This window comes from Aptenodytes patagonicus, chromosome 2 (genome assembly GCF_965638725.1).
Source record: "Aptenodytes patagonicus chromosome 2, bAptPat1.pri.cur, whole genome shotgun sequence".
NCBI classification, from domain to species: domain Eukaryota; kingdom Metazoa; phylum Chordata; class Aves; order Sphenisciformes; family Spheniscidae; genus Aptenodytes; species Aptenodytes patagonicus.
In genome coordinates this window covers 82,598,647-82,612,388 of record NC_134950.1, presented here as the reverse complement: position 1 = coordinate 82,612,388, position 13,742 = coordinate 82,598,647, and positions in this window count along the sequence as shown.

Sequence of the window (13,742 nt, the reverse complement as noted above, 5' to 3'; positions counted from 1 at the left end):
AGGCTGGACACAACAGATGCCATCCCCTTTGAGAGATGGTAGATCTGGAGTGGTGAAGTTTGCAAAGGTAATTTTCAATGTTTGCTGTAGCATGGGAAACAATGATTCCCTACAATTTTGATGGTGTGATTTTATGATGTAGCTGCCATTTTATGAATCCCAATTAAAGATCAGGAGGGTATTTTTGGCCTAGGTCAGACTGACAGGATGACCAGAAAGGATTTTGTTCATCACTGTAGCAAGTAGTTTGCTTTTCAGCATTGTCTGACAGCCTTTACTAAAACTGTCCTCAGCCGTGACCTCTTGTTCCTAGATTTGTGTCTCCTTCATATTCTTAGAACCGTAAGGATGGATACAACTGAATTTTTTTTTGTGCTTTTTCTGTTGCAAAAAATGAAACTGCAGCCTAATTTAGCAAGTCAAAGGAATGTAGGATATTGATGAGGATCGTGATCTGTACTTTTCTCTTCTTGTGGCCAGTATGGTTGTGGATTATGACCTATTGTTATAGTTCTTAAATGTGTTTTAAGGTAATAAGTAGCCTTTGGTAGACTATGTTGTACGCAGCTGGCTTTATGTCTGTTCCCATGAACTAAACTTCTACACCATTGTTGCTTGCAACAATTGAGAGTGGATTTGACAACCCAGGAGTTTCATTCCATTTCTAAAGTTGAATGAATGTAACTGAGGTTTGTAGGTGCCAGTCTTCCCAGGACAGATGGACAACATCTGTAATTTACACTAGGGGCTGGTTTGAGTCTGGAGTGCGAGGTATCATTTTTGTTGATAGTTAATATTTGCCTAGGCATTATAGACTGAAGGTTTATACCGTGTACAATACTATCACTTTGAAAGGACATATTTGGAAATAGTGTTTGGGAAGTCTGCTGAGTATGGAGTAAATATAAATAAATGAGGAGAGGACAAGATTCAGATTGCTTTAATTTGGACCATGTATTTGTTTTGGAAAAATGTGAGGGGGTTATATGTGCGATAAATTGTTTTATTTTACGTATTATATCTTGCAGTTATAAAGGATCATATATTCATAGCTACTTAGCTTTTCACTAACAAAGAGATTATATGAAAGTCTCTGAACACTGAAGAAAAGCATTAAAAATGACAGGCAACTGTGCAGTATGACCTATCAGGATAATATTGCAGTGTAATATTGCAGTGATAAATATTAACTCATTGCCTCAGGACTATGAAGTGTTCCGATTTATTTCAGCACAAGGGCTTTGCACTTATTTAATCATTTACATCTATGCACGTTGGTTTGAACAACAGCAAATTACAACCATAACGTCTAACTGCTCCTTTATGTTGAATTTATAGTTGCGCAACACCTGCAATAAAGCTGGAAAGAAAATGAGACTGAGGCAGAGGAAGAGGAACCATACGTGGAAGGGTGTGGTACAGGGAAAGGGGTGGATGCTGATGCCAGGACATATGGCTGGATAAGGAGACAGGAAGAGAGAGCTTACATTTGCTGTATAAGGAGAGAAGAGACATGAATTTGGCCTAGGTTTTGTTTAACAATAAGTCCACATGTGAAAATGTGTTATTAAGAAACAACATGAAGTATATGCAAAGAGGTGCAGCTGAACTGAACAGACTATTCCAAGACTCCTGTTTCTTGATTTTTCAGTTCTGTCCTTTGCTACCTCAGACACACCCAAAAATCTGTAGAAAAGGAATATGTGTCATTTCTTTTTAGCATGGTAGCAGTGCCAATAACATGCTGAGGAAGTCAAAGAGACAATGAGAACAGGAAGCACAGTATCAGTAGAGGATTTAACTTACCTTGCTACAGATTGGAGAAAGGTGGCACTGAAGCATGATGCTAAGGCTGAAGTTTTAGATACACATCATGACTCCTTCATGAAGTTAACAAAAAGAGAAATCCAGCATAGCTGTACACAGTTTTCAAAAGGGGAACCACAAGAAAATGAGGAAACTAACAGGAGCAGTCAAACAAGAAAAATATTTGAAAACAACATGGAAACCATATTGGAGGCATAGAGCAAAAGCATACCACCTGTCAATAAAGACTTGAGAAATGACAAAGAGAAATAGCTAAACAGCAATGTAAAGGAAGCTAATAAATTAAGAAGGCATTTTTCAGAAAAACTTAATTTGTGTCCAAGAAAATATCATGAACTCCAACAGGCACAGTGTAAAAGCACAGCAAGATGGATCACAAAAACATCTGAAGAACAACTTGGAAAGCTTCAAAAACTGATAATACACATCTTTTCATATACAACAGAAGGAGGAAGGTTTCCAGAGAATCTGCAGAGATAATAGAACAACTGAAATATAAAAAGAATGTCCTAAGTAGACAAAGGTTATAACATTGATTTTTTTTTTTTTCTTATTTTTTCCATCTGTGTTAACTATGGAGGAATTTGAAGTGCAGAAGCAGGGACCTTTCATTTCAGAGTATGTGTTAGAGGCTTTGTCTAAAATTGAAGTATTGGCAGAAAAGGTTATAGATCAAGGAGGTGATGTGAGCAATAACAAATCACCAGGAACAGATGGCTTCTGCCCCAGAGTTCTGAGGGAACTCGAGTGTGAAATAGCCAAACTACAAACTGTGGTGTGTAGAAAACTGACTCAGTGTCAGAGGACTGGAAAGTGCTTAAAACAATGCCAATTTTTAAAAAAGGGCTCCAGGGGAACTACGGATGAATAAAGACTGGAATTAAGGGACATATGGATAAATGCGAGATGTCACAAACCTACTGGAGTTCTTTGAAAAGATTAACATGCATTTAGATAGAGATCTGACTACCATTCCTTTGGATTTGCAGAGTGCTTTCACTCATATACCTCACCAAAGGTTTTTAAGAAAACTAAGCAGGGAAAGTACTTTTAAGGATAAAGGCTAATCAAAAAATAGGAAACAGAAGACAGGAGTAAATGAACAACCATCCTTGCAGCGGAAGGCAGTTCACTGCAGAAGCTCCATAGATATCTATGCTGGGTTCTTAGGTGCTCAACGTACTCACATGCATTCTAGAAAAGGGAGGTGAATACTGAAATGGCAGAAGTTGCTGATTCTGTTAAGCTATTCAGGGTAGTAAAGATGATGTCCAGCTGTGAAAAACTGCAGAAAGTGAATGACTAGGAGCTGAACTGACAGCTGAAAGGCAGTGTAGGCAACTGTAAGTTAAGTCAAAATCCCTGCCTGAACTACTTTCCTTCTAAGATCCAAATCCTATACTGCAGCAGGAAGAATGCAGCATAGGTTAGAAAATCGCCTCCCTGATCCTCCACCACCCAGATTCTCAAACTTCATACTCCATATGTGTACTATAGCTATCTTGAAACAGCTGTAAAATAAATGTACGGGACCTGGTCCCTATTCACATGGTAGAAAAAGAACAAACCTTAAAGGAGGAACAAGCACTTAAACCAAAGCCTGCCTGTGAAAACATTTGGGTGATTTGGTCTTTTCCTCCCAGTCCTTCACTCATGGCAGTTGCAAACATGACTCACTTTATTGTGTTAGGATCCAACCATGATCAGTATATTTTTATGATGGTCAAAATGCAAATTTCTGAAAGATTTTTCCTTTTTTTTTCTTCTTCTTTACATCTAAAGTGGATAGTAAAATGACAGACAGGGCTAAATTACTTGCTTTTCATATACGGAAGCTCTTAATTGCTGTGTGGTGTGGTTAAAAGCAGAGAGAATACACTGTCAAATTACTTTGCTTTACTGATTGAAACCCAAACTCTGTGAAAAGGTTGCAGAAGCAAAATGCCATGGGGGAGAGGGGAACAGGAATGACCGTCAGGTATAAAATTAGGGTGGGAGCATTATGCATTGACTGTGCAATTTCTGAAATAAATTACTTTATGGATAACTTTCCATACCTATTTTTAAAGCAACATGGAAACTAATGATGTAAGACATTGATACCAAATGCACTGCTCAGGTGAAAAAATTACACCAGCCTGAGAATTTTATTTTAGCTACCATGCATTTATTCAAAGCCACTACAGTGTAAAATATTCACCTGTGTTCCAACATGATCTTTTTCCTTCTTAAGTTTAAAGTGAAAGAGCGTACTTAGATACAATTGTATCAGTAAAGAGAGTTAAAAATACAGTCCTTGGTCAAAACTGCTTTCACCTATGTTTTTGTTCTGTGCTATTATTAAGCTTCATAAGCTCCACAGTTAGGTGTCTGTTCTGAAATTGGATGATCTTTTTCTTGGCTATTGGCAAAAGACAGCATGAATGGAAATATCAGTCAAAGTAGACCATTATGTGCGTGTGCATGAGGAGATGTGTGTGTGGCTATAGAAAGTATTTAATACATGCCAAGCACATCCTAATTTCCACTTTTGATCGCATTTTATCAGAATTAATAGTCCATTTAGTATGACAAAATTCAGTGGTTGATACAACAGAACAGTTTTCAAGACAGTGGACTCTTGGTATGAGTAAACCTTATTTCTTAAACATTAATTTCAGCCGAGTTTTTTGGTGGACTGCTTGATTCAATATGCAGTTTAAAGACTTTTTTTTTGGGCAATGAAGAAGGTCAGTCATGTTAAGTTGCCCAATTTTCATTACTCTCTTAAAATTATTTTGATGGAAACTAACGGTGAAAATAAATCTCTGTCCTAATGCTCCTACTTGTTTATGGTATAAGTGCAGGATTAAACTCAATTGGATTATCAGGAGCTATTAACTGTGGAGAAAATATTCTGAATATTATGACCTTTTATATTTCTCCATTTTTATAGTTCATTAATTGTAGGACTCAAAAGACATGTTACTTCAACAGATATATCTGCATTGCTGTAACGTGTGGCAGGTGTGTGAAGTTTCATAACGGTCTATGTAGATTAGGACTGTAATCAAGCCAGGAGACCAACTGCCATATACAGTAAGCACATATGCATACAATGATGCAGTCATACATTTTGGTTTAGTTCTGTGGCAACAGCAGTGGAATTTAAGTTGCAAATGAGATTTAAGGATGAAATTAAAATTTGTCCTACAGTTGTAATCATGGTATATGTGTCAGGGCTGTGCTCACATCCACGTCTAGTGCACTTAAGTCATTAACTCCTCAGTTAATAACTTCCCAGTTATTCATCTGCATAGACGAGGCAATGGACTAATTTGGGACAGTGGACGAACTTCAGACCGAGTGATTGACTGAACTCCGAGCCACCTTCATAATTATGTACTTGAGTAGTTGCTGCAGCCCCTCTGACTGCCCTGGAGACGCCCCCAGGCAGCTCCTGCTGTACCCAGACCAACTGGTATGTTTCAATGTGTAGATTAACATCCTGGGTGAAGAACCTGGCCAACCCAGAGAGACATCCCATCCAGAGACTCCCAGAGAGTTGGTGATGCAGCAATTACCATTATCATAGGTAAGAAGCTTGTAAATAGTCAGTGAAAATTGCTCTACAAGTGCAAAAATAGTTATGTAAAAAAGTCTCTGTGCAGTAAAGTAGTTAGGAGATGCTTTGTACATCCTTTAAGTAAATTATTAGCAATAGATCATGCATGTGGAGAAGTCTCACAGAATTGTGGGCCAGCTGGATAAGGGTTAAGCAGCACAGCAGTTCAGGGAATCTCACCTGTTCCAGCTGAAAGCACCGTGAAATTTCTCACACGGTAGCCTGCAATGTGTTCATGAGCTGAGTTTTTTCCAGTCAGAAGAGTTGTGAAAAATCAATGTCCATCATTAAAGTATTGTTGTTCCTTCCTTAAACAGAAAAGTACTAACTCTATTACTTCTTTAATGGTAATTACTTGCATTCTATATTATGAAGTACACTTTAAATAGTAGTACCACAACTTCCACAATAACCAAATCTAGGTATCACAGATTTAAGATGGAAATTCTGCAATAAATTTAAATAAAAGTAGCATTACTATTACATTTTAATAGTACCCACATTTAATAGTACCGATAGTACCTTTCAATAGAGAAGTATTCCATACTTTCTTTTCTGGTTTAAGAAAAAAAATCTCTTTGAAGATTTCAACCTGAAAGTGTATAATAGTCTAACATTATACAGGTAAATGTGCAAGGCAATTATAACTGAAAAAAGCAGTGTATCAGCCCATATCACCCCTAGCGATAATCAGTCTAGAAATAATGCTGAACAGAACAAATACAGCTTTTCCTTGACTGATCTTTAGTATTTCTGATTAACTCAAAATTGACTTTTCTTTTACGCCAGTCTAGCACCATGAAACAGAGGTGTAACTGGGCAATGTACCATATTACTCATAATTGAAACATTGTTTATACAAAAGGAAGAATCAAGGCCAGGAGGCAAGGCAAGATGTTACATTTAGCTTATTTTATGTTTATTAAACTAGTGCTAACTAAAACTAGGAGAGAAGGATGTGATAATGTTTTTGCTTTTTAAAAGAAGAGCTAAAAGTAATGGCATAAAGAGGTTTTCTGCTGTTACTTATCCTTTCAAATCCAATTAATGAAGTGTCGTGGTTTAATCTCAGTTGGCAACTGAGCACCACACAGCCTCTCACTCACTCCCCCCCCCCGGTAGGATGGGGGAGAGAATTGGAAGAGTAGAAGTGAGAAAAACTTGTGGGTTGAGATAAAAACAGTTTAGTAATTGAAAAAAAAAAAAAAAAAATAATAATAATAATAATAATGTAATAATAGTAATAATACACAAAGCAAGTGATGCACAGTACAATTGCTCACCACCCGCCAACTGATGCCCAGCCAGTCCCCGAGCAGCGACCCCCCCGGCCAGCTTTCCCCCAGTTTATGTACTGAGCATGACGTCACATGGTATGGAATGTCCCTTGGGCCAGTTTGGGTCAGCTGTCCTGGCTGTGCCCCCCTCCCAGCTTCTTCTGCACCTCCAGCCTTCTCAGTTGGTAGAGCATGGGGAGCTGAAAAACCCTTGACTAGTGTAAGCACTGCTTAGCAACAACTAAAACATCGGTGTGTTATATCAACTTTGTTCTCACCCTAAATCCAAAACCCAGCACTGTACCAGCTACTAGGAAGGAAATTAACTCTATTCCTGCTGAAACAAGGACATGAAGCTATTAGGAGTCAAGTTAAAACAAGTAAAGAAGTGAGTCTTCATGCAACATTTAGCAACCTTTCCAGATGTTGTGAAAATAAGAATATTACATTAGTGCTAAAGACTGGTTCATGGGAAGAGAAATCCTATCAGGGCCCTGAGTTCATGACACTTAAAAGGCTGGAAGGTATTAAGAGAAAATATCTTCTATTCTTGCCCTGTTTTCATTCTTTTCTAAGCATTAGTACATGCCTACTCTGCCTATTTGTATTCTCTTGAAGATAAATAGCAGGTATGTCTCTAATATATCCTCAGAGCCCTCCCTGAGAATGAAGTTAATAAAAGACATCAAGGGAAGAAAAAAAAAAAAGTGTTCAAGACAACAAATTTGGGGGAGAGTGGGCAATGGGAGGCACAGAATGAACTGAAGGCCAAAGGCTCAAAAGTGGAAGAATGAGGAACCCGAAAGATAACCTGAAAGACACCCCCCCAGCAGCACTCCCTGCTCCCTGAAAAGAGTCCAAGGAGCTGGCTGGTGGGCACAGCTGGAAGGAAGATTGTGAGATGGAGGAACCATTGGTCTGACCCATTTTTATGTAGCCTGCTGAAGTGTGTTATGAGTTTATATTGTTCAGCACTCTCTGTTATCTGTGTGTAACTCAAAATAACTCCCAGTGGGAGAGTACTTACATTGACAGAGACAAAGTGTCTGTGTTGACAGATTCGGCAGCGGGGCTGCAGGCTGAATGGGCTATGATGACAAAGGTGATTTTAGTTGTCCACATCAGAACAGGATCTTCTTTCTTAGAAAAGAGATTAATGATGTACAGAACTCTGAAGGCAAGGTAGATGTGAAGATGTTTTCCTTGGTTATCCAGGTACCTGCGACAAGTGGTTGATATGCCTAGCCACATAGCTTTGGGCTTTTTTTGATTGTTTGTGTTTTTTACAGAACAGTAAGTAGAAGTTTTTCAGTGACTCAGAGAGGTCAGTTAATTTTAACTTACTCCTACGAAGAATGTGTGAAATATCCAAGATAGTAAAAAAAGGATGGATCTAGATATTCCACTGGTGTTAATAAGCTTACTTTAATTTACACCATTGAGGTCTTTGATCTTACAATATCATTAGGTAGCTACAAACTGTCTTTTTTTAAAGATGACACTTTTTTATTTTAAACCATACAGACAGTAAAGGTATTCTTATGGATTTGTTTCACTTGCTGAACACACATGCAATAAGGAGGTCCGTTTCTCACAAATAAGGTGCATTCTTTTAACATTACTTTTCTTGGTTTCTCTTATTCATTTTTTTTTTTTCCTACAGTAAGTGTTTATTCAATACCAGAAAGCTTATATAATTGCAAGGAAGTATAATAATGAGACACTCAGGATTGAAAGCATTGCAAGCTTAGCTGCTTTACTGGTACAGTAGGGATGCTTTGTAGTACAAAATCTTCAAACAATTTATTTTCGGTAGTCATTCTGTTCACTTTCTTCATCTCTGTTTCTTGTGTTGTCAGCCACAAGAAAAAAAAAAAGCTTTCAGTTACAGAGGCACATGCTGTTGCATATAATGGAGGTACAAATGCTAAACATATCATATCTAGTTCAGGAGCAGGGTCCAAATACTATTATTCCATGATTCAGGTGAAATCCAGTTAATGACTAGCAAGTAATTGAGTTTGGGGGTTTTTTTTCATATTGATCATGACATTCTTTTGACATTGGAATCAAATGAACCTGAGGTTGAAGATTCAAAAGGATTACTAAAGAACCACACTGAAACAAATTCTTGCACAATAATAAGGTATACAGAATAAAAGCTCAACTAACATGTTTATTCAAAAAATCAGAGTTAATAGCCATACCAAAACTTTTTGTCTGGAAATTTTCAACAACATTAATTTCAAAATTGTATTAAAACAATCTTGTAGAACTCTGCTATTGGCCCAGCCTCTATGCATACCTAGCAAGAGTAGGTTGTTTTGGTTGGGTTGTTTGGGGGTTTTTTCCAGCAGATTAGCACTTGTTTATAGAATATTGGAATTTTTCTGAAAGGTGTTCATGAAGATGGCAATGAAAGAACTTTGTCACTGACTCCCTGCAGCTGGGATTTCATCCAGCAATAACTTTAGCTTGTCCTTTTTCCCCACTGTAGGATTATTCCATACAATATTTTCTAATGTATTGGTCTTGCTTGAGTTTCTTCAAGTAATGGGCCTTCCACCATTCCACAGTCTGACAGAAATAGCTGTGGTAAGGATTTCTTTAACCTCAAAATCTATCTAATAATAGTTAGCATTTGGACTAGTCACTTCATTCAGGAATTATATAATTTAAAATCATATTATTTTTTATTTTAATTAATGTACAGTGATACTTTAAAATGCAGTCCTACTTTCTATTCTATTTTTATTAGTCTCTAACTTGAAGGAAACTGCAGATAAGGTACAGTCAGCTCACTTGAATAAGTTCATAAACAAGGTTGAAAGCAAAAATTACAGATGAGAGACCTGGGAGCTTGATTCTGCACCATTGGAACCACTGAGGATTTGGCTTTGGATCAGCACCAGACTTATATTTACTGTCAAGGAGCAGAATGTAGACAGAATTGCTAGAAGAATTTAAAATAGAATTTAAAAGTAGAAAAAAATGGCACTGAATGTACTAAATCTAAAACACCATGTGCATATGTAGTCAAACTTTGCACCACGATCAGTGTAGATTTTTTAGGGGCTGTGATTTCTTCTTACTATGTATAGGAAGGGTGAACGTCCCTTCTGTTGCAGACTTTAATCCGTCTTTCATGGTGCTTACAGGTTTCGCACCAGTTACTACGTGTTGAGGTGTCCCACAATGACCATACATAAACGCAAATTCAAATATCACCTGTTGATTTCCAGTTTCTTTTCTCCATTTTCTATATTCCTCCTATCATTCAATCAGAGTATGTTGCTGAGATATTTGTTTAAATATATGATGTACTTCATTCCTTGGCCATTGCCTCCCTCTTGTTTTTTTCAGTATTACTATCTCCCCCCAAGCACGTTTCCTTTCCTTTGCTTTCTCCTTATGACTAGTTCTCTTGTTTTATTAATTTTAACCATAATTCAAAGCTTTCTGGCTCCTACTGTATTTATTTATTTGATAAACCCAAAATGAAAAAATAATCCATTCAGCCTCTGTTAGAGAGTCTTCCACCTCAGTCCACTGTTCTATATCATTACACTTTGTATTGAACTGTCAACAAGATTTCTGTATTTTCATGATATAATGATATGTCCTGGTTTCAGCTGGGATATAGTAATTTTCTTCCTAGTAGCTGGCACAGTGCTGGGTTTTGGATTTAGGATGAGAATAATGCTGGTAACACACCGATGTTTTAGTTGTTGCTAAGCAGTGCTTACACTAGTCAAGGACTTTTCAGCTTCCCATGCTCTAGCAACTGAGAAGGCTGGAGGTGCAGAAGAAGCTGGGAGGGGGCACAGCCAGGACAGCTGACCCCAACTGGCCCAAGGGACATTCCATACCGTGTGACGTCATGCTCAGTACATAAACTGGGGGGAGCTGGCCGGGTGGGGGGGTGACCACTGCTCGGGGACTGGCTGGGCATCGGTCATTGGCTGGTGAGCAATTGCATTGTGCATCACTTATTTTGTATATTCTTTTATCATTGTTATTATTATTATTTTCCCTTCCTTTTCTGTCCTATTAAACTGTCTTTATCTCAACCCATGAATTTTACTTCTTTTTTTTCCCGATTCTCTCCCCCATCTCACTGGTGGGGGGCAGTGAGTGAACAGCTGTGTGATGTTTAGCTGCCTGCCGGGTTAAACCACAACATGATACAATGATACAATGGCACAAACTGGTCTCAATCAAATTGGTGAGGTGGTATTCTCTAATATTTCAATAAAATTTGAATAGTCTGATGCATTGCAATCATTCAGTGCTGTCTTCTGTAATCTGTTGAAGGAGAAATTATTTACCCATCAATTAATTTATAAAACTGTGCATTTACTTACTTAGAGTTTAATTTCTTCCCTCTGTCCTGATTCTCTCAAATCACTTATACTTAATTTTATTGCCATAATAATTTTCATAAGAAGTCTTTTAGTCATAATATGTCGTAATAAAATTATCAGAAACCAGAATATTTCAGGAGGAGGACACAATAAATTTACCCTCTACTAACTGCTAAAAGCAGTCTTTCTTTTGGTAAAGACTGATGCAGCAGTTACTTTCCCCTCTCATTTAATCTCCAGTCCTAGTATTCTTTCAGACTCCTCTGTCACCAATATTCTTATACAGGCCAATATATTTGTTTGGCATTTTAATAAAACCATACCCCTTGTCCTATTTTAATTGTATTATTTTCCAGGAATTTCTTCTACAATCTGTGGAAAAAAAGTGGGGGGGTTTTTGTTTTGTTTTGGGTGTTTTTTACAATGAACATTGAGAAGAAACATTGGCCTTTCAGCATGTAGTTATGTTTGTATTTTGTCATGTAGTTTGAATTTAAATGTCTTTTTTGTCTTTCAGTTTTATTATGAGGAGTCATTTCAGTACTGTTTCTCTTCCACAATTAGTGGAGTTTTACTGGATTTTGATAGATAAGTATGTGCTTTGAAATGTTAATATAGTTCAATATTTATTTTTATATTTTTTAATATATATATAATATAACAAAAATGTATATAGGATATTTACTTATTTATGTACTTGCAAAGGAGGGACTCACCTCCTATTCTTATTGTTTCTTATAATAATGTTCATCAATTGAAAACTCCCTTGTTTTTTCAATATGTTCTTATCTACCTAAAGTAATTTGCAATATGTTTCTGAAAACTGTACTTTCCAGAGAGGTGACATATCCTACATAATGCTTTGGAACAGACTGAATTGACTACATAAAAATTTATTCTATGCTTTCTAAATGTTTTTGTTTAAACCACATTTGAATTTCACACATGGAGGATCATCGTGTTAAATCTATTGGGGAAAATAAAACTGTTAAACTGAAAAATCTATTTTTATGATGAAAAGATGGAATCTGATACATAATGAAGGAAAGATGTGTGCAAGAAATGTACTCTCTTTACTGAGTCAACATAGCGACAGGGTGAGAATGAGCTTATTTCAATGTCATTTTAATTTCATTGTTCCTTTCAGTGGAATCAAATTCCTGAAATAATGATGTGATGCATCTGTAAAAAAGGCAAATCCAATCCTAAAATGCTCCAGGCAAAACATTTCCAAGAGAAGTAATGAAGTATTAGTGCCATTGTATAAGGTCCCACTCCGAACTCATCTGGAAAACTGTAAAGTTCTAGTCAGCTGTATTCAAGAAAAAATTGCCAAAATGGGAAGAGGTACACAGAAGGGCAACAAGGAAGATCAGTGGAATGGAGAGCTTGTACTTGGAGAGGATTCTGGTAGAAGAGCACAGCTTGCTTGTATGAGCAAAATAAAGGTTGAAAAGGGGTATGATTACTGTCTTGGAATACATCATAAGAGAGGCTCTTAGAAAAGAGAGGAGCTGTTAAAGCTAAATATCAGTGTTGGCACAAACACAAATGGGAATGGACTGGCTACAATTAAATTTAGCACAGATATTGCAAGATGCCTGACCATCAGAATAAAGAAGTTCTGAAAAAGCTCTCAGATCAGAGAAATAGGGCCAAAAATCTATTTCTAAGAGGGTGTTTAATCAGTATTATGAAGGGACTTAGTTGGATGTATGTGATTGCAGCGTCTTAGTGAGTTGCCTGACTGCTAAATATGCTTGCCTGTATCATTATGGCATCATACAAAAACCGAAAATGCTAAAATAACTGTCAGTTTCAATATGATATTTTGAGTGATCCTCTTTGAGCTACTCTGATTTTGAATGATTCTCTTTTACTTACAACTGATGTATTTTGTGCTGGTTTTGACTCTGAAGAAACCTAAGAATAGCTTTCACTTGCTTACAATGATCAACATTTGTTTTTAAACTCTCATTCTAGTTGTACCTTATAAGATGTGCTAGTTTACCACCACTTGTCCCTGCAGGTTTTTGTTCCCTTCTACCTATATGCTGAATTAAGGGGAAGAATATAACATTTCAGAAGAGGTGTGGAATTTCCTCAAGCGGACACATAGATCACCATTTTTGAAGAACAATGCTAATCTCAGTTTTAATCTCAAATTCATTGCATATTGAAATCCAGAAGGTGCATAACGAAGCAGCAGCCAAAGGGCAGGTTCCTGAAAAAATTATTGCACTTCCAATAGTGATAAGTATCCATCATTTTACACTGAAATTAGGATTATATTTTGAATACTGTCATTTTGTAATGAGTAGCTGCTGGTTTAAATCTATGTACTAAAAGACAAACCATGTGAGGTTTGAGATGTACTTGCAAGGTTTCCTCTATTGCCAACAGTTTTCCATTGCATAATCAAATTGTCAGTAAAGTGGCAAGGAAATGAGTAGGAAGGATCCATATGTTTAACAAATAGTGTTAAGATTCTGATTCTGAATAATTTCCAGTGCACGTTGTTCATTGACTAATAAAAAACACTTTTGGAAGAGAAACACAGATGAATTCACTCAGTTTTGAAGTGAATATCATAATTCACGCAACAATTATCTTCAGAATTGTTTAGAGACTTGCGTTAGTGAATACACTGAATGTATCTGGTTTAAATTG